This window comes from Eubalaena glacialis, chromosome 14 (assembly GCF_028564815.1).
Source record: "Eubalaena glacialis isolate mEubGla1 chromosome 14, mEubGla1.1.hap2.+ XY, whole genome shotgun sequence".
NCBI classification, from domain to species: domain Eukaryota; kingdom Metazoa; phylum Chordata; class Mammalia; order Artiodactyla; family Balaenidae; genus Eubalaena; species Eubalaena glacialis.
The window spans coordinates 49,587,501-49,610,117 of NC_083729.1; the positions used below are offsets into that span (position 1 = coordinate 49,587,501).

The following is a 22,617-nucleotide window of genomic DNA, read 5'->3' on the forward strand; positions in this document are numbered from 1 at the left end:
TCTAAAGTAAAGCAGAAAGGTTTCAAAAATTAACCAGGATTTAAAGAAGAATGAAGGATCATTTTGTTTCTCTAACCATGACACGCTACACATTGCATGAGGTTTCTTCTAAGAAGTCAGAATTTTGTGATAGGTTATCATTTTTTTTTTGTATCCAAGAGATGATTTATTACTTTTTTTTCCTCTGAAAAATTTCATTAATAACATAGGGTATTATAAATATTGCAATATATTCAAATAATATCATGCTGGGAGGCTGGAGATATTTAAATTGATCTTTTCCCTGGTGTTTAAAAAAATCAGGTAGTCAAAACTGGAACTCTAAGATAAGGTAGGATCTAGTCATCTAATATAAAGGAAAATAACAAATCCAAGGGGAAAAAGTGCTGTCTTTTTTTTCTGTGAGGTGTTGCAAAGTGTTGGAATTAAGTAATCAGGTTTTGTCTCTTATAGCATGATAGATGAAAGCTATAGGTTACAGCTGGTCGCAATATTCCTTTTTTCTGATCGTATTCCTTTCATGATGAGATTTCGGCACATACTAACAGTTAACATTTGGCAGGGTACAGCTTCAGAGATTCCACGCATGGGCTATCAGCATGGAGCTGAGTGTGTCCTATAAAATAGGGGTGCAGATCATGAGTTTGCTTATGTGCATGTGATTTCTTTCTTTTTCCAGATCACTCATTTTACCTTTTGCTTATTAATGAGCGTTTTACTTAGACTCTCTCAATTACTTGTTCTGGTTCTTTCTCATCCGTGCTCCTTGCTTTTCTCTCAAGCATTTCTCTTCAGCTCTGCACCTTCAGTCATAAAGCTCCCACAGCTGTATCTAGAACCATTTTGGGTAGCTCTGTCTCCTCGTTTTGTCTCCAATACTCATTTCTCTGTGAAAGCTTGTGCAGCTGATTTCATTAAGTATGAAAAGTAGGTACTTTAAAAGTAAGTACTTTTCATTCACAAGTATGTTGGCATTTATACTACAAACCTTATTTGTTGTCAATCTCAGTTATAGAGAATAAGAGCCTTTGAACCAAGAACCTAGACTCGGCATCTCTGGGGAAGCAGATCCGACTGTGGAGAGGAGATGAGTTTAAGGCTCCTTCCTTCCCCGGCTACAGGCTCCTCTGAGGAGCCCGGGGCCTCAGCTGTCCCACCCATCCGTGTGCTGGGTGCAAAAGGGAGAAAAGGCCACCACCACCCCAACCTCACTGCATGAAATTACGGTAGAGGTTCAGGTCTAGAGAAGAGCTCTAATGAAAGTAGAACATGAGGGGTTAGGACTCAAAAGTTTTACCCCAAGTCACAATATTAATTTAGAAGGTTCACTTAAACTCCTCATTCCTGAGGGTTCTCCCTCTGTTGTACCTTGCAGCTGTGTGTCCTTGGGCACATTCTTTTCTTGACCTCTCTCAACCTGAGGTCATCATTTCACTTATAAAATGAGGATAATAACAGCACCCCATAGAGTTTTGGTGAATATTATATGAGATAATAATTTATATGTAGTTCACAATGCTCAGCTTTTAATAAATGCAACATTGCCAGTGTGTCCAATAACATATATATATTGGTAGTATATATTATATATATATATATACATATATACATATATAAGGATTAAACTGATCGGGGGCTATTTTTTAGAACTAGAGTACATATCTCATCAGGGAATTATGAGCATTGTTAAGCTATTGTTTGTAAAATCCTTTTGCACTTCCATTTGGGCACAGCACATTGTATGTTTCTGTTGGAATAGGAGAAATAAATACTTATTTATACATAAGCATCATCTCTTTTTCCTACCAAAGAGATCATAATAGCTAGAAAGCTGGATACAAATAGAAAACTGGAATAGTAGGTCCCTGTGATCTTTGCACATGTACTTTGTCTGATTTTTAAGGGCATATATCTTAAATTCTTCCATTTGAGAATTTGAGAACATGTCTACTGAACTTCATGAATAGAAATCTATGGGTATTCTAGACACATTTTATATATAATTTAAGCTCAGTAATACAACCTATTGATTGCTTTGATTTTTATTTTCGCTATCTGACCAAATAAAGCAGAAACAGATGGCTTTTCTGACTTATACTATTTTAAGCTACAAACATGTTGCCCACTTTTGAGCCTATGTAGTTAATCTGAAATCTGTCACACGATAAAATTAAACCTTCTATATTTTAAGGTGGAGACAAGTGTGGATTGGATTTAGGGTCTGAAGACCTGGGCTCTCGTCCCAGCTTAACTCTGAACACACTACAGACCTCTTGTGAATCACTTCACCTTGCTGCATCTCAACTCTCTCATCTATGAGGTAAGTTAGACAAGCGTGTATACTAATCACCTAAGGATCTTGATAAAAGGAAGAGTCTGGTCAGCAGGTCTGGGGTGGAGACAGAGATCCTGCATCCCCTCCAAGCTCCTAGGGGAGGTCAGTGCTGCCGGTTCACAGTCTTTGAGGGGCAAAAGACTGGAAAAATTCTTGGACAAATGCTGTATCGTCTGGAGTTTCTATAAGATTATTCATGAGAAAGCATGTCATGATGGCCCCAAACAGGGATCAAGCAGAGACAATCACTAACATGGGTACTTTTTTACAGTCATCAAAGTGTGTCCCATCCAGTTAGTCATCACAGCATTCCTAAGAGGAACCTAAACTCAGAAAAGCTGAATCACTGGCTCAAGATCACGAAGTCAGTATGCGGGAAAGGCCAAGATCTAACACAGTCTCCAACTAGCTATGCTCACACACCACCAATGCCTTCCATGGTCACTTTTGCGTTCAACAGGCCCCAAAATGCATGAAGGCAAAGAAGACCTAACAGCCTAATTTTGTTTCATACACAGCCATATATGTATACATTTATTTAAAGTTACCTAAGTATTGATAAAATCTTGTGTTTACCTGTCAGAGCCCGTTTAAGACTTCTATATTTTTTTTCACACCTTTCCATTATTTTTCTGCTGAATCCTATCCATCAAGTACAGAAAAGCCTCTCAGGCCAGCATGTACATTTCCAGTTTCAACTGCTACAGTACATGAGTTCTAGATCCTAAAGGCCAAAAAGCATCTATTTGACTAAAGAGCTATAAGGCAGCCATAAAAATTATGGATCACAGAAATAAGCAATTAGTGTTATCTTCAATTGCTTTATTGGCAGTATTCACTCGTTAGAATAGAGGCAGCCGTAAAACAGATTGCAACATACTGTATAACAGCATATGGGATTTTACATTATAATGCTATTCTCTGCCAAGAAGTCATATTTTCATTTGAATGCATGGAACAGATTATCACAGGGTTTCCAGCATTAGAAGTAGATGACCCTCACTTTTTTTGTAGTTGTTGTTAAAAGGCAATTCCTGAAGTTATGACTAAATCAAAATAAGTGCGATGGTGAATGGGGCTGTGTTACGTGCCTGCATTCTGGGCCACTGGAGACTGGGCATGGCGTGGAGCTACAGCAGATAATAAAGTCAATCTCTAACATGGTGGATAGAGGGAAAGTTGAGGGTTTGCCAGTCTTCCAAACCAGCTGGCGTCAATTCTGGAGGAAGTGTTCACCCGCCATCTCATCACAGCTGAAGCACCACAAAAGACACCACGAGCACAGGGGATAGAAATAAAACAATAGGAATAACAATATGAGAAGGAGCAGAATCATTATTTAACATTGGGAGACGTCTTCCTGACATCTACTCTGCCATTTTTACAGAATATGTATGGGAGCGTGTTTACATATTGCAGACAACGTAATATAGACCTTCAAATACACACACCCTGGAACAAATGTCAACAGGCCAAGCTCTCCGGAAACACCCAGAGGCCTAGAGTCTATGAGTTTCCCCATCCCCTCACACATTTTACAAGTTTCAATACGGCACACCTGGAAATAGGGCTAAATGCCCACTGTCCTGTTTCAACAGTTAAGTTGGAAAAAGAGTAGGGTAAAGTACATCTAACAGATTCTCTTTCCAAGATCAGCCTGTGCTATAGCAAATGAAAGGCTTTGAAAGGCAGGATTGCTGAAAAGGAAGCTTGTGTGGTTTCAAATTAGAAGTCATATTGTTGCACTCACAGTTGATCAAATAAATATTAATCACCAAATGTATTTATGTCACTTCTCACACGATTGCAATATATTTCAAATGTGTTTTTAAATGGTGGATAAAACACACTGGGATGGCAAAAAAAAAATTCTCCTTTTATAGAACCTCCGATACTAGGGAGCTAGAAGCATATGTAGTAATTTACCAGAACAAAGAAATATGTTTGAATTAGTTTCTGTGTGTTTTCTGCTATTTATTCAGATCTAGTAAAATTCAAATAATTTGATAAAGTCTTTACAGCCTATGTACAATGATATCATGTTAAAAGTAGACTTTAATCTTATGTAATGTTTCAATGAATTAGTGTGTTCACTTAAGTAATTTTTCTAGTCTTAAGTCTGTAAAGTTATAAAACTGTAAAAAAAAATTTTTAATTGTAAAGAAAAAATCCTTATAATTTTGGAAAAAGATTATACTAAATGATTTTAAAGGCAGTAATAATGCAAAACAAAGTATAATAGAGCTGCCCCTTTCTATATCCCTTGGTTACTTGGAGTAACATCTTCAGTTCGCAATTTCCACATTTCTATGTTTAAGGACTTTTCTTTTTATTCATAAAAGGATTTGATAAGAAGAGTAATTCGACGAAAAATGCAAGCATTTTGCAACCTAATCCTGCCTATGCTATTTACTAGCCCCTGTGGCATGTATATACTGATATACTGTTTAAATTCTGTATCAGCTGTCATGGATTTATTTGTAAAGTTGCATAATGACCATAATACCTACAGCCACCTTCCAAATTGAGCTTGAAAAAGATTTTTTAAGTATTTCTCAAGTGGTCAGAGTAAATTTCTCAAGTGGTAAGAAATTTCTCAAGTAAATTTCTCAAGTGGTCATGAATGACTACCTTGTCTTATTTTTAGACTGAGGAAAGCTGGTAGTTTTCCAGCAGCCAAACAAGGGGCCCCTTTAAAAACCTGAAATGGAACCAGGAACCAGGAGAGTGGCTAGTTTATACTTTGAGAAAATGATGCGGACAGATTGAGGGTATTCCACCAATGTACAACATACAGTGAAACATCTGCCTTTTGGTTCAGCAGTATTTTCCTCAGTAGCCCACCAATTTCCTTAATTTGGCAACTCTTGTGGCCCTGGCCTTGTGACTGAGGTAACATTATATATAAATGATGAGAAGCAAGCTGTTCCTTGGATCTGTAAGGTAGCAAACTCAACAGACTACACATTTTTAAAATGTCAGTGAGTATATTAGTGTGTATGATTGTGTGTGTGTTTCACCAAATACAGTTGCACTGAGTCAGACAACAGTAACACCAAAGGCTAATGGAGAAAATGTGTTTTTTTACATATTGATCTTGTCATGCAATAATGTTACTTAATTCCGCATTGTTCAGAACAAACCAACAATGAATAGTATCTTGCTATATAATGACTAGTTTTTCCTTTCCTTGCAATAAAGTAAAGCATTTAAGAAGAAAAAAAAAAAACCCACAAGCATCTCAAATAGCCTCTGCTTTGCTGCAAAAATAGACTGTGACGACAGTAACTCTCCCAATCAATTATGCAGCATGGTTTTAAGTGAGGAAAAAAATTCAACATACGAATCACTTCAAAATATATACAGCATATATCTATATGTACAAACTGCATAAATTTTGAAGGGCTACGAAGCATATATTTTGCTACACCAAAGCTCTCTGTTAAATTGATTGCAACAAAACTTTAATTTCTTTTTCTGAAAAACCCGAGGAATATGAATCTTACTGGAATTATTTAAATGCAGTGGTGTGTGTATACATCTATGTGTGTGGGTATAAACAAGATTTCTACAAATTCTCTTCAGTAGGCTCAGAAGCAACGCCTCTTCTCTAACAAAAATATTGCTCTGAAATTATCTCCTTTAAAAGTGACGACTTAAAAGAATATACTTCAAAGTCCACAGTCTACACATCTGCATTCTGAACCCATTCTGCATAGGGGGTCACTTAATAGTGTTCACTCCTGCTGTATACATGCAGGGTTCATTAATGGTCTCCCTTAAAAGCACCTTTTTAAAGAATGATCTGCCACATTAGCCAGAGGAATGTAATGTGTGTGTGTGTATGTACACACACATATATATATAATTCTTTTTAATTTTGGCTGAATTCAGGAATGAGTCTGAGCTAAAAGAATCGATCTGTCACAGAGCAACAGATTGCAGTTAGAGACTGCCAACAAATCACAAGCAACGGTAGGTAATGACTAATTGTAACAGGAATGAGGCAACAGAGGGTGGGGATTATTTCAGAAAAGGTAACTGAAAAAATGATCCTTCCCAAATGAAATCAGTTTTGCTTTGGTGTTTGTTATTGTTAAATCAAATACAAGCACAGCACCTTCCCTCTTCTCAAGAGTTCCTAGTGACGTTGATCCATTTGACAATTTCTAAGAGATCTGTGAATTTTCCATCACAGGTTGCCTTTTCTGTTCCTCCATTTCTATTAATACTATATTCTACGAGTCACTTTTGAGGTTTCTCAATGAATTATTACTTTAGCACACTCGTTGGAGCTCTACAACCTAAGACTTACAGGAAACCTTGACTGTGACTCCCACTTTGTGGTAATGAATATACAACATGATCTTTAATAAAAAAAAAAAAAAGGAAAAGGATTTATGAAGATTTACAAGGTCCAAGAAACAGAATGGCAAGAGCAATCATATCCATCTCTTTTATTGATTAGAATGTTACGATTTTTAATTATCTATTCAATCATACCTCCTCAGATTTTCATGAAATACTTTTTTCTAATTATCAATGTACACAAACACAAATTTTTTATACCGGAAACTTAACCTTCTGAAACTTTAATCTATGAAATTACTTGGAGCTTGAGGTGCTTAAAGGATTTAAACTCTGCACTAAGGTTCAAATGCTTGGGGAAATTTCTCTAATTTTCACTCCACTGCAATGAAGATCAACAAGATGTTCTGTGTAGTTGAAACACAAGGTTTTTGTGGCTCCCTGTAACTGTAGAGATTACAAAGCATATTGGGTCAAATGTAATTTCATATTTTTAAAGGTCACTTATTGTGTTTAAACTTAAATATTTAACTTTAACCAATATAGTGTGGTGAGATTGCTCATATACTTATTCCAAATGTAAAACTAACAATTTCCTTAAGTTGATGATATAGGCTGTTATCCCAATCTTTAGGTAATACAACCCATTTTGTCTCACTGCTATTTTAATTCCTAAATCCTCTGCTTTCTACAACATGTTGAACATCAGAATCCATGTCTATTTAATACCTGCATCAAATATTCTTTATCTCCTCATAATTCAAAGAAGAAATAAATGAAGGAAGCTAAAGACTGACCTTCTTTCTTAAACGGACATTGATCGATTGATGTCCCTAAACTAGTTTCTCAATAAACTCAACTCTTTCTCTGCTGAAAAAGAAAAGAGCAGTTCCAGAATGGCAAGTTCAAAAATTAGCCAGTAAGGTAAGAACATGTAAAAGAGAAAGTATCAATTGCAGAAACAGTATCAGAACCAAATTATCAACAGATGGGAAAAGGATGAAAAATAATGGTGAACTATGAACTACAGATCACTGAAGCAATGTATATGAGGGAAGGGAAGAAGCTGAGGGCAATGAGATGGCACAAGGGCAGCAGGAACCTTGTGAGTTTCCTCTTAGTATGATTTTTCCAGGAAAAATCATACTAAAAGGAAAAATTTAAAACCTTGTCAAAGAAAAGTCATGTTATATCAGGCACCCATGAAACACTAACAGAAAATCAGAATTATAGTCAACTAAGCCCAGCCTAAATCCTAGTTGATAGGGGGTCATAGGCTTGGAATTTCCCATCTGTTCCCAAGAAGCTTGTACATATAATTGGTATGCACCTAAACCATTCTTTTGTTTCCAAGTGTCAGGATATTTTGAACAAGAAAACATACATCTACATCTTGATAACTGAAAGTCTGCTAAAGCTATTTATATTTATCATAAAACTGTTTGAACTTCCCAAGGGGTGAGCTGCAGACAGCTTCACGTTCCAGATTTCAACACAAGTGCATCAATCTCCCATTATGACCTACATCCTTTACATCCAAACATGGGGCAAGGGCCTAGCCACCCAACAGTGGTAATCCTCCAGCCAGCATTCACATCTCAGGTGATGACAGAGATACTGTAATTAGGGCCTGCTAGCACAAAAGCCCAAGGCCAGTGTGACAGCCAGTACCCAGTTCACTAGGCATAGCAGAAACACTGCCAATAATTTTCAAAGACTGATCAAACACCACCTGAGGTCAATTCATTCAATCATTTGTTATTTATTCATTCAATAAATATTTATCAAACACCAACCCACCACGTTCCAGGTACCAAACAGTCCCATAGCCTTGTGCCTTAACATTGTAATATCACACATATATTGATTAAAGTAACCCATTTCCACAGGGAACTCTACTCAATAGTCTGTAATGGCCTATATGGGAAAAGAATCTTAAAAAAAAAAACAGTGGATATATGTATATGTATAACATTCACTTTGCCTGAAACTAACACAACATTGTAAATCAACTATACTCCAACAAAAATTTTAAAAAAAAAGAAAGTAACCCATTTCACAACAATTATAAAACTTGAATTACCACCTCTTTTCCCCATGTTCTATGTTTGACCTTTCATGTGGGTCATATGCATATTTGATACATCTGAGTAATTTCAGGTGGATTCTTCTACTTGTATATAACGACTTCATTAACAGTCAAGTTATAACATGTGAGCTTACATGAAGCATTGTGCTCTTAAAATAAAAATATCACTGGATATATTTCACCTTAATGTGAGTGAAACAACTTTTCAACCCACCACCAAAGGAGAGAAAAGCTAGCGTGAAACCACAGGAATATATTAGGGATGGATAAAAGTAAGGCCCTGAAAAGGGCAGAGGGAGAAATTGGAAACAAGGGATGGCACCCCTACTTCATGATAGTGTCCAGGGCTATCGTCACTTCTGCTCCAGGATGCATAACTTAAAATACTTCAGATGTGAGGGAATCAGTTATTCCTTTTATTTGTCTTGCCTAAGTTGCAAAGTGAGATTTTTTCCGTAATTTCATTCTGTAATTTGATGTCTAATCCTTTCAGTTCATGATTTTATGGCTTTCAACCAAAATGAGGACTCTCTTCTTTTGTCTTCTGTCTCCAGAAGACTTTAATTGTGTTACCAAGATACAGGCCCAGATTATGTACTGCCCTAGGTATGCCCTTCTCTCCATTTTCTCTAGGTTCTAGTGAATAATAATTTATTTTTTGGAGGTGTTTGAACCAGAACTGCATATTCTTTTATATACACACTCAAGTTCACATATACAAATATATATCACATATTTCCAATATACAGTAAAATCATACATATGCCCACAAAAAAATGTTTTCTTCATAAAATTAATTTAAAGCGATTCAAAGAGTTTGGTCCACATCATCATTTCATGTGTTAAGATAAATAGGTAACTAATATCCTTTCTTTCCATGATATGTCCACTATGAGCAGTATCTGGCGGATTTTGGCTAATAAACTCCAAAATAACAAATACATACTTAGCAAAAACATGACTATATTATTTAATGTAAATGAAGAATTAGTATATTGGCCAATTTTTTTTTCTAAAATAAACTTGCTTATAAATGCTAGTAGTTGACTAAATAATTGTTCAAAAAATGACCATTCTTTTGGAAGGCCCATGTAAAAACAAAACAAATAAAACTTCAGATTTAATCACTCTAGGCCAAAATTTGAACTTTCCTTTGAGCTGTATAGATTTAGACAGGATCATGGCAGAAATGAGCATTTCCTGGGAACAATTATCCAACCAAGCCCCACTGGTTTCCCTTCACCATCTCAAAATCACAGCTGGTGATTTCAAACCACAGGGAAAAGTGAGTGATGGCCTCTGGGTTGCTCCTGAGAACTATTTTCAGAGTATTTGTAGGTGCCCCCTCTCTTTTCCAGAGGGCACAGTGGCTCTTGAACCAGATTTTGTGTGCGTGCGGTTCCTTCCCTGTTTGCCCTGCAGCATATCCGACTTCTCCACTCCCAGGAGCTGTCCTTAGCCACTGCGACCTCAGTTCCTGCAGGTGACAGTATGGCTTTCTGCTGATTTATTAAATATCTCCCATTTTATGGCTCCTGTGTACTCTCTGGAGTGTGATCATGTGACCAGGATAATGACAATCTGTCTCCCTGCTAACATTTCTCTACTTTGGTTATTTGTTTGATAAAGTGAGGAGCTTCCCTTTTGTTGCCCTTCATCAGAGCTTAATGTCTTTACTTTGGGATCAATATACTTTATGAATAATTTTATTTCCTTCTATTTTTATGGTCTTTTCTCCTCATTATCATACTGAGTTTATTAGCTGGTGCTGTCAGTATCTTTACCCTGTCATATGTTCCTGAGGTACAGTAAATATCACTTGTGTTGTAATTAATATGCACACCCTCTGCAGTAATTAAAGTACAGACCCCTTCAACCAGCTGAGCTTCCTACACTAATTCCACCTTATCTTCATAATGAACTTATTGTAATCTGAAACTACTACTGAATATTGTTCAGTAAGGCTAGAAGAATGAAATCTAACGAGATGCAATAATATTTGTGCACATGTTAATATAAAAAATGAATTTAATTAGTCTAAATCTAATTAAATTTCCCATACAATTAAAAGCCTCCCCTTCCTTCCATTTTTTAAAAACTAACAAATGCCGAATTACTGCCCTTCCAGTTATTCCTATAAAGAAGCAGACTGGACAAATGCTTTTTTTCCCCATAAGATACACACAGCAAAATCTAGAAGAGCCAAAAGAAGGATAGTGACATAGTAAGGAAATAGCTAAATCCCTTTAAGGAACTACCATGTGAAATAGACGACTTGTAAGAGTAGACAAATCAAAAATCTGACCTTTCTAAAAAAGAGAAACTCAAGGAAAATAGTTTATCAAACCAATCTGCCAATCAAAAAAATAGGTTTTTAAAATATCTAATACCGGACTTCCCTGGTGGCGCAGTGGTTAGGAATCTACCTGCCAACGCAGGGGACACAGGTTCAATCCCTGGTCCGGGAAGGTCCCACATGCCACAGAGCAGCTAAGCCCGTGTGCCACAACTACTGAGCCCACATGCCTAGAGCCCGTGCTCCTCAACAAGAGAAGCCACAGCAATGAGAAGCCCGCGCACCGCAACGAAAAGTAGCCCCCGCTCACCGCAACTAGAGAAAGCCCGCGCACAGCAACGAAGACCCAGCACAGCAAAAAATAAATAAATAAAAAATATCTAAAAAAAAAAATTAAAATATCTAATACCAAATGTACATTGCAAGTGACACTAAGGTACAGTCCCTGTCCCCAAGGAGCTTATATTTTAATGAAAGAAATACATATTTCAATTCAGAAAGATTTATTGGGCATCTACCGGAAATAGCACAGACAATGAACGTCATAGAATTTCTAAGCAGCATGAAAAAAGGAAAGTCTAGCACTAAGCTTGCACCTTGAGAGACGCGAGAGAGAACATTTGGGGCAGGACACTAACTGATGCTGCACATATTCGATTTTGCTGGAGAAGAAGGTCTGTGTAAGTTAGGAAAAAATAGACACAAAAGACCAAATCAAGATACATAACTGGCACAAAAGAGGAACACGGTAAGGAACTGCATGTGCATTTAATATTATACTTATATCGTCAGGAAATCAGCAAGGAAAGTGAGTACCTAAAGTGCAGACCCACCATAGGCAGGGAGCTGGCAAAGGAGCCAGAAAACTGGGTGAAGGGTCAGGCATGATGACCACAGCAGTGCCAGGCAACGGAATTATTTCAAGGTGGAAAGAATTTACCAATAGGGTAGAGCCCTGCTTTTTAATTATTCACAGTAATGACCTGGATCTTGGAAAGAAAGGAGTTATTTCCAAGATTGTAGATTGAACTAAATTAGCAGGCAACACAGCATGGAGGACTGATAAAACACACACACACACACACACACACACACAAATACATCAATTTGAGAATTTAAAAGTGGTTTAGTGGTCAAAACACCTGTCAATTAGGACAACACATTTACTCCCACAGTTGTTTTCTTGTTTTCTTTAAAAACTACCTCTGTTTATGGGAGATTTATAAGACACGTTACCGAATGGATTACTTGGAAGGAAGTAACCAAGTGATGTTATCTTTGCAGTAGTGAAATCCAAACTCCACCATTACCTGGCACCTGCGCTGGCACTCTCAGAGCAATGATGGATTGGCTCCCCAAGCAAATCAACATCTACTCTCCTACTGGACTTGATGTGAACTTAATTGGGAAAGAACAGAGAAGTGTTCAGAGCAGCACCCATGCAACAGTCTCTGTAAAATTATCAGTGGTCTTGCTTTTAGGCGTGAGGTGTCCTTTGGCAGCATTGCCTGCCCATGCCCCAACTACCACCGCTGACACCACACATTGATTCTGTCACTGCCCTGACCCCTACTGCATCCTGAGCCTCTAGTTTGAAACTGCACTTTTTTTCTTAATGCATTAAGTACATAGAAAGTTAGGAACCTAGAATCATCTCATGCCATTCCTTAATATAATAAAATGAAATTTTAAATTGTATGAAGGTTACACCAGTCAGAAGGCAATGAGTCCTAAGTAGAAACCTGATAGTCTAGGAAGTTATCCTAAAAAGCAAACTTCTGAGATCTCAACGTAGAGCTTCAGAGATGAAAACAAATAATATGTTGAGACGGACTGCTAAAGCTATGCATTACAAATCAAAGGAACTAAAATAAAGTTAGACGTTCTCTAGAAGAGTGCTCACTATATTTTAAGGAAGATTTAAATGTACTTCAAAAGGGAAGCATGGAGAAAATGGAATGATAGTGATATCAAAAATAAATTACAAAGAAAATCTGGGCTATTCTGCTGCTAAAAAAATACAACTAAAACAGATGTTGACATCTACCTGATAGCAAATATGCTTCTTAATGTTGATTCTGACCAGCAGAAGGGAACCTGCTCGGAAAGAAATCTGACAGAAATGAGTGGCGATCCTAAAAGACAGACTTTTAAAATTCCTGATTGATAACGTTTTGGTTAGGCTATGCCTCTGAAAATCATCGAATCCGGAATGTCAGCCCATTTTTAGTGAACACAAGGCATGTGTGTACCAACAGGTATATGTGTGACTGTGTTTGTGTGCGTGTATGCACTTGTCTATATAAGAAAGCAAAAATTCAAGCTCAGAAAATGAAGTAATGTGAAATTTCCTTTGGCATACTCTTCCAGTATACTTACTGAAAATACACTTAGTTTACATTTGTTCGGCTTTAAGCTTTGTGTTCAGTTCACTGTAGGACCTGAAACCTAATGCTGAAGAATGGTTTCAAAGGTCAGAAAAAGTTCTAAATGTTAGCAACAGTGTCGCTCATGAGCATGTCTGCATCAGTTTTAAAAATTGTTCACATGAAGGATGCACTTGGCTTTGGAGAAAATATTTTGTGACTCATGGTTTACTCTGTACATTCAGCATAGTTTGGGAGCAACGCTAATGTTTATGGGTTACTGCACTAACTTAGAAATTATAATAATATTTGTAATGCAAAGGAACCTTTCTTGGAAAGCAGATGTACTTATATTTGCTCAACGGTGAGATTAGTGACAAGGTCTAGGAACCTAAGTAGAAGATAGATGTCAACTCAAGGCAGTAGTTTTGCAACTGTGGTGAGTGTGTGGTAGAGTGGTCAATTTCAAACCTCCATTTGGTGATATATTCTTGATTCAATAACAGCTTTTCAGCAGGCCGTGTTCATAAGGGAAATGTCAGTAAGAAGGGTTTTGTTGTGAGCCTCATGGTGTCTTCTCTAGCCCCTCTGGTCAGTTTGTTTATGTACTGGACCATCGATCTCTTAACATTAGCCAGTTGAAACAAAGAATAAAACATGGCAACTAAATGATAAATGAGGTGGGAAACAGAACATTCTAGGGTGCTTTACATAAAAGACATCCTTGAAGGAAACCATTGATGAGGAAGAGAAAGTTGAAAAACTGGGAAAACTAAGCTATAAGCTATTCTCATTCTGTGTGTGTGTGTGTGTGTGTGTGTATACACACACACTGTATATATATATTTCCATGTAAAATATATATTATATATTTTTAATAATTTAATACTACTGACTTCTGTAGAAAACACAAATAGCAGCATTTACACATCTCTTATTTTCAGAATTACTGAGGGGAGTTCGATAATGTGTATAAAACCTTTAATCTACTAAATGTTAGAACTGTCATAATTTTTTTCGCAGTTATCACTTTCCTTTGGTAATAAAAGCCCTAACTGTATCACCAGATGTAAAAGCAAAACCTAAACTCCAGTTTGCCATCGTTGTTTTTCCAGCTTACTGAATGAGATTCCAAAATTAAATTTCAATGGTTTGCAAAACTCTTCTCTCACATTAAGGAAGAAGTGACTGAAGACACTTTTAGCTACACCTGCTCAACCGCTAATTTAATGAGAAAATGACTTAGAAATTGCAAGTGGTAGATATAACAATATTGTTGGTATGAACTAAGAGATGTTGCAGTACAGACAGCTCGAGTAGAATCCATCTTTAATACTCTGATTCCTCCATCTTTCTTCATACCTAGCCTGTTTCAAATAAAGAATACGCCCAACTCCTCATTGAGTGGCCCAGCATGTTTGGATGTGAAATGGGATGGTTAAGGACTAGAAAAATTATTCTCCTGTAAGTGTTCAATATTAAGACAGTTTCTGTCCACTCTTACCTGTTCAGCCCATGTCGCCAATGTCCCAGACAAGCTGTGGGCCCGCATCCTGAGCGCTAGCGAGCAGCAGAGCTCCCAGCCAGCCTCCTGCACCACGAGCTGGCCCATCACTGGAATCGGAACCCAGTCCGGAGCCATCGCAGCAAGGGCTGCTGCTGACTGGCCGTGAGGACAGCATCATGCGGTTCTGGGACGCCTCCGCTGTGGCGCCCCAGCCATCCTGCAAGCTGAGCACTGCTGGCCTCTTCCAGACGGACAGCACGCACGCCAACAACCTGGCCTAAGCCCCAGTAGACGACTGGCCGCCCTTCCGCAAGATTGGCCGCTTCTAACCCTGCAGCGACGATCCTCTGCTCAGCGTGCAGAAGTTGGCGTTCTGCAAGTACACAGCCCAGCTGGTGATGGCCAGCACTGCAGGCCAGGTGCTGGTGCTGGAGCTAAGCGACGTGCCTTAGAAGCAGGCAGTCAGCATGGCCAGCGTAGACCCCCTCCATGACCGCGAGGGCTTCATGTGGAAGGACCGTGGGTGGCTGATCCTGCGCCCGGGCCGCTGCCCTGGCTTCCGGCTTCCAGCCCATGTGCTGGTTCAGTGCTGTCACCCGGTGCCATCCCTGCCGTCTCGCAGCATGCCTAGTGCAGCCTGTGGCTTTTGGCACAAGTCATGGCTTTGGCCTCTTTGACTACCCGTGCAAGAGCCCTGGTCTGGCCAAGTGCACCCTTCACCCCAACGACTCCCCGGCCATGGAGAGGCCGCTATCCCAAGTGAAGTTGCTTACAAAGTTGCTGTGCTGGTCTTTCGGGCGCATGCGGAAGAGCTGAGTCTCAGGCAAGAAGTAGGATGCTAATGCCAACAGCAAGTTTCAGGAAACCAACACGCTGCTGACGGAGCAGGCCTGCCCCCAAGACCTGGGGATGATGCCACTGCAGCTCTGCATCAGCCCCGGTCGGCCGAGGACTCCCTCCCGGGCGCTGTGCACTTCTATTATACTTTGCTGACATGTTCCTGGAGATGCAGCCACACACCAACTCGGGCTCCATGTATGCTACGCTCTTGCCATGCAGGCGCCAGGAAGGTGCAGGAGCCGTCAGAAGAGCACTGAGGAGCGGCTGACGCCCCGCGAGCCCGTGTCGGCCCTCCCAGCGTTGGACGCACGCAAACGCCCTTAGCCTGACCTATGACGAGGCCTCGTGGGTTCCGGCGCAGGCGCAGGACTTGCAGGGCGGACGCCGTGCTCACCGGGTGGGCGGGGCCGTTCAAGGTGTTCACGCTACCCAAGGAAAGCGCCAAGACAAGGTTCAGGCCGATGGCCCACGAGGGCTGTCGCATGCACAAGGTGGCACTGGCTACACTTGCCAGCGTGGCCTGAGAGGACTATGCCAAGACGTGCCTGGTCTGCCTCCCCAGCCTGGGCAATGCCCACGTCTTCTCGGTGCCTGGCCTGCGACCCCAGGTGTGCTACTCCTGTAGCCGAAAGGGGGACACAGCCGCATCACTTCCTGTGTCTTCAAGTGCCACAGCCTGTTTTTACCTGATTTCCCCATGGGAGCGTGAACGCTTCTCTGTAAGTGTCCAGAACGTCACAGAGCCCCTCGGCTCTCTGGACATTAGCTGGCCCCCGCGATGCCACCTGTGCCAGCTGCAGGCTCCCAGAGTTGCCAAAGCTGAGACAGGCTAACGGGACCCTAGGCATCGTCTTGACTCCACGGAGCCGCGATGGAAGCGTGTTCTCACCCATGTCCACCAACTCAGCCACCAGTGACGACACTACACTGGACACAACAGGGGACGTCACGGTGGAGGACGTGAAGGATTTCCTGGGCCCTGTAGAGGAATCTGAGAAGAATCGGAGGACGCTGGCAGAAGACAGGGCTTGAGCCTGTGCCATCCTGATCAACTGAGGAAGGCTAGAACTACCCAACCACCTCCTACCTGCCCTGCTGGCAGCTGAAACCCAGGACCCCAACCCCTTCTTGGTCTTTTACATGGACCCACACCTGCTAACCTGCTGGCTCCAGTGGGACCTGCCAACCCTGACCCCAGGTTGTGGGCCTGGACTTGGCCCAGAGCCTCTGGGGCAGATTCAGACAGACCCTTCCTACAGGTAGTTGGCTACCCTGGAGCCCAGGTGCCAAGGCGAGAGGATAGATAGGGCTGGCAACCCAAGCTACCTCCCACTCCACACACCGTCCTTTCCCACTCCCTTTGCAGAAAGAATTTTTCTAATGTCCGTGCTGGGCTGGACAGTCATTTTAAAACTATTTTGGTACTGGGCTGGGGGTGGGCAGGTGGGCAGGATGGGTTTCCCTATAGATTGTACCTTGGGGTTTTTTATCTTTTTTTTAAATTAGCAGTTTTAATATTAAAATTACTGATTTTTAATTTTGAAAAAGAAAGCATTTAATATCTCTTAAAAGGGGAAAAAAAGAGAGTATCAATAGAATGAGCCAGAGCAAATATTTTAATTATAATTCTATTTTACATGATTCTCTATACCCAGCATTGTTACCCAGAATGTTGTTGAGCAATGGGAAAGGAATCAGATACTTATTTTTAGCCAAAACATTAAGGAGTTTATGCCTGAATTTCATAAGTGATAAGGTTACCCATGTGCCTTTGAGAAAATGCTGAGAAACTTTTCTGAGCCTCAGACAGAAAATACAAGTTGTGAACTTCTTTAATGGCTATACCTTCCAAAGTAGAACAAAGGGAAAGAGTTATTGAAGTAACTAAAACAAAGCAAGAAATACTGCAGAAAAAGAGAAAAATATTTTTCCCCATGTCTGAATCTAGCAGCTCAGAACACATGAAGGAGATGAATGAACTGAAAAGGTATTTGCAGCCGAAGAGATAGATGCTGAGCTATTATTTCTTGTGATGCTATGAGATATTTATAACAACAAAAAAAACCTCTTGAAAATAAAATCAGCACCCAGTTTCTCAGCAGCAAACAACCTTCAGACTCTACTAGCAATATTATACCTTAAACACCAATGCATGTTTAAATATTTTAATAATGGCTTAAATAAAATTTTGTTTTATTTATCAGCTGTGCCTATATTCACATGCTATTTTCAGAATATTTCCTTTTATAAGCTTCTTTCCCCATAAGTACAGTAATAAAGGTAAACTTAGAGCAAAATATTTTCAGACTGCATCCTTATTCTAAAATGCTAATCAAATCATAACATATAAAAACCTTTAAGTGTGGTACTTAATTCTTAAAAAGAAAATATTAAAAGTAGGTTTTTTAGTAGTCAAAGTTTTTATAATCCAAAAAAGTATCATGAAGTCAACTTTGAAAGTGTGCTCTCTTACCTTTCTCGTTTAAAAAAATAATAATATACATATATAAAGAGCTTGATATTTCCCTTAGTGAGCTGTAAGTTCCAGAAATCAGAGGACATTACTGGAACATCTGTTATTTCACGTTTTCCACTGAATGGCTTACACGGTCACATGGTCAGAAGACAATTACCACCATACTCTCAGTCATTAGGGGCTTTGCAGTTTATACTACAGGCTTTCAATGTTTCTACTCTCTCTTGGTATTGGTTCATACAAGTGAAAGAGGTGGATTAAACTGCTCTGGTGCACCAAGTAGTATCATATGGGCCTGAAATAATTCACATATCTCACAAAGCCCTTGGAAAGAGTTTTTTGCATGTGAAATAAAACAAAACCCATTTAGTTGTAACCCTCATGCAACATTTTGGTAAAATCAAATCCAAGATGTATTCTTTGTCATAAGTCTTTGTCTTCTATACCCTATCAAAGCAACTTGTTGACAAAAGTAAATTATTGATGTGGTAAGTTTTTGTCTTGGTTCACTTTGGGGGATTGCTTATGTGTATGTTTGTTTGTTTTTCTTTGTTTCACTTTGTTGTTTGTTGTTGTTATATGATACCAAAGAGTTGATTTGATAGATTAGTTTTTGGTCATGGTAGTGACATAATTAGATATGTTATTTTATTTGCAGATGTTTAGCACACAATCTCATAGACAAAGCCTAAATGGAGACTCAACACATTAAAAGATACGAATTTATGAGAAATACCATACAAAACTGAGTAGAAATTGAGGAGTTCATAAATAATCTATACTGACTTCTGATTCCAAATCCATTTCTGAATTTTTTTTTCAGATTTCATGATATATTCCTTAAAAAAAGGCAAAAGGGAATGTTATGTAAGAACTTTATATGTCTTAAAAACTAACATCATATTCACTGCGGTGACTTGATTTTCCACAGAGAGTTACGATATTACCTCCCTCCCCTATGTTCTTCTTAAATGTGACTTTGATACTACTCCCAGCAAAAGACGAGGTCTATGTGCCCTCCCTTTAAAATGAGCTGACTTGGTGACTCTTTTGACTAACAGAGTATGGCATTTACAAAGCTATTGACTTTTGTGGCTAGGTCATTAAAGACCATGAAGCTTCTGCTTTGTTAACTTTGAAATTGTATACAAAGCCCAACTGCACAGAGGCCACCATGCCATGAGGAAGACTAAACCCACCCAAGAGGAGAAACCACATGGCAGCCATGAGAGTACAAGAAGAGAGAGGTGTCTAAGCGGCCCCCAGCTGCTTGGCCTCCCATTTTTCTAACTCTAGTACTGCCTCTAGCCCCCATCTAACTTCAGCCCCAAGAGAGACCCTGAGCCTCGACCACCCAGCTGCACCCCTTCCAAATTCCAACCCACTGAAACCGTGAGAGATAATAAAACAATAGTTGTTTTAAATCACAATTTTGGGTGAATTAATTTATTTATCAATCATTCATTTAGTAAATAAATATTTTTGAATGTCCGCTCTGTTCTGGGCAATATCTTGAGTACAGAATCCTGCAAAGATTTCTCCTCCTAGAAAGGAGTTTAATTAACCCCTTCATCCTCTGTGCTTCCATGGCTTTTTAGACTGGTAAAAGAGCACTTATTTCTTTTGTCCATATTGTATAAGTTGTATACATGTTTGGTTATACATTTATAAATTCAGGATCTGGATCACATTCGTTTTGTTTCCCTCAGCAGTGTCCGTAGTGCATACACATGTTCGCTGACTGATTTATAGCACCTATCTGGATAAGGACATTCAACACAAGGAAATGACACCATTATCCCCCAGGGTACAAATTAAAAACTGATAAAGGTTTTCATACATAGATTGTTTAAAATAGCCGAAGTTTTCAATTCGAGCAAATTAATTACTTTTTTAAATATTTGAATATGTAATCATTGCTATTAAGCTACTTATAGTAGCAGTCAAAAAAGGAAGCATTTTTCAAATATCCTAGTCATTAATAAACAAGCCTTAAGCTATTAAAATAACTACCTCTTAAACTATTTTTTTATTTGTCAAATAGTCTGTTTCCATTTTGTTCTCATTGTAGCCTAAAACTGAAAAGGGCCCTGGATATGATAAAAAGTAATGTCCAGGCCTCCTAGTTACAATCTTCCTTCCTACCACTAGTCTATGCTGTTGCACTAAGTACCAAATGCTCATTCAGTGTCCATAGGCATGTTGAAAGGATAACTTTTAAGATTTTCAGCTCAGATGGAAAAAAGTCAAATGCCTGATTGTTTTCTCAAATTTGAAGCAAACAATTTAAAAACAATTCTGTTCACAAAATATATATTTTAATTCATAAATTTAAGTTTTAAAAACTTTGTCAATTCAGAAAAGAAAATTCAGAGAAATCTTTTTTTAAATCTCTCTAATTTTGAATAGAAGCAATCCAATCATCACAGTTGTGCATTCTTAAAATGTTCAGTTTTTGTTCACTTCTCCTGGTCCTTTGCCCTGTTTGATCTACATTTAATGATCAAATGAATTTCCAAATCGCATGAATTCTACCTCAGCACTCCTTTCTCTGCCTAACCCATTTTCTCCCCTTTCTATTAGTATAGTTCAGAACCTTAATGTCTAAAAATTAAATAACAGTACAGGCAAACATTTATTGAGGTCTTATCTGTTTGAAGCCCTGTGCTAAGGGCTTCATATATGCTACCCTGTTTAAACCTTACATCAACATGGTGAAATAGATTCTAAAAGTATTCCTGTTTTACAGATGAGTAAATCTTGGAGGACTTGCAGAACTAAATAATTTGCCTAAGATCATAGTCAGGAGTGCTGGAACCAGTATGCAAATTAGAGAGTGAGACCCAGAGCCTAGTTTTCTATCCTACTTCTCTAACTCATGGCTGGAAAGTACTTTAAAATCTAGTCCACTCCCCATTTTTTTCTGCATTCTCCTCTAACATTCCTGCAAGTTGTCACAAGCCTGTGTTGAAACATCTCCGATGACTGTGATAATAGTCTCCTATCTCTCAACTCCAACTCACACTAATTGTACCAGACTAATTGTTATCAAAAGCTTTTCATCAAAATACCCCTCTGCTCAAATGACTCACATTTCTAAATGAAGCAAAGGTGACCACTTCAGATATCCTAAACTCCCTCCAGACCTAGCTACTCACACTCCTCAATTCACAACCTGCATCCAGAATCCAACTTCTAGGGTTGTCCTCATGGGGATAATATCCTATGTCCTCCATCTTAGAATATGGTCCCCACTGCCTCTATCTCTACATATCCCTATTCTTCTCATCCTTCAAGAGCCTCTTGAAATTGACACAACTTTTGCCACATATTATTTTCTATGGTGTATTATAATTACATGAAAGACAAAATTCAGAGATGGGAAGCTGTGGCTTTGCCTATCCTCCACTAATCTGTTTTGAGAATAGTCACAGTTTTGTCTTAATTTCTCTCTAAGAAACCTGCAGTGTTTTAATATAAAATATCAAGAAATATTTTATGGATGCGTATATGCATGCATGCAAATGTGGATAGATGGATGAAAGCATTAAAAACAAATGAGCTCCATTGTTTCTGCGTATATAAGTAATGCTTCAAAAATGTCCGAATTCAAATTACTGGCTCTTAATAAACCCTTTAGCTGCCTGAACACTACCACAGTGTTACGAATTCAACCAAGTGCTGTCAGACTGCACTTAACAGGTTTTTAATTAATTGACCAAATATTTGACTGGATTTAAAGCATAGTCTTTCAAAGTAGTTTTTGATAAAACCAAACTTTATGGAGTTTGTTGCTTAAACTCATTTTATATGGTATAAATCAAACATCTCATGAACCTTAAGACTGTAATTTGTTCAACATTTTAGGAAACATTTTATTACTTACAAATACAGAATGCACACCTAGTATTGTAAACCAAAATACGAAGATTTGTAAACTGAAGGTCATCAGGGATCATACATGGTGGTCAAGAGGAAGACAAGCGTGCACTCTTTTACTATAATTTGTGGTGATTTGCATTTGTAAAGAAAAAGAGTCAATAGAAATAATCAATATGAGTGTATGTGTGTTTTTCCTTCTTAAGAAGAGAAACACATGACCCAAAATAGTACTGGTTTTAAAAAAACAGACTACTAGTTAATTCATGATGCAAAAAAAAAAAAAAAATTAAGATTCCAAATTGAAATATTTTAGAAATAATTAGCCTTTGGTAAAACTGTCAAGTGGAAATTCATTTTTATTCACAAAATACGTTTTTCCTGTGCTACTTTAGCTTTGTTTTAATTTGCTATTTAGCAGTGCCCTGAAATATTAATAATTTGTTTAATAAATTCCTTCTAACTCTTAATAGATTTTTAATGAAGAAATCTATCTTAGAGATCTGTGTGAGAATTGATAT

The 22,617-nt window shown here is 38.6% G+C and overlaps 1 pseudogene; it reads left to right on the forward strand.

Annotated features, from left to right (window-relative positions):
* LOC133104973 (lethal(2) giant larvae protein homolog 1-like) overlaps window positions 1-16,797 on the forward strand; it is a 123,210-nt pseudogene extending 106,413 nt beyond the window's left edge.
* The last annotated feature ends 5,820 nt before the right edge of the window (window positions 16,798-22,617 follow it).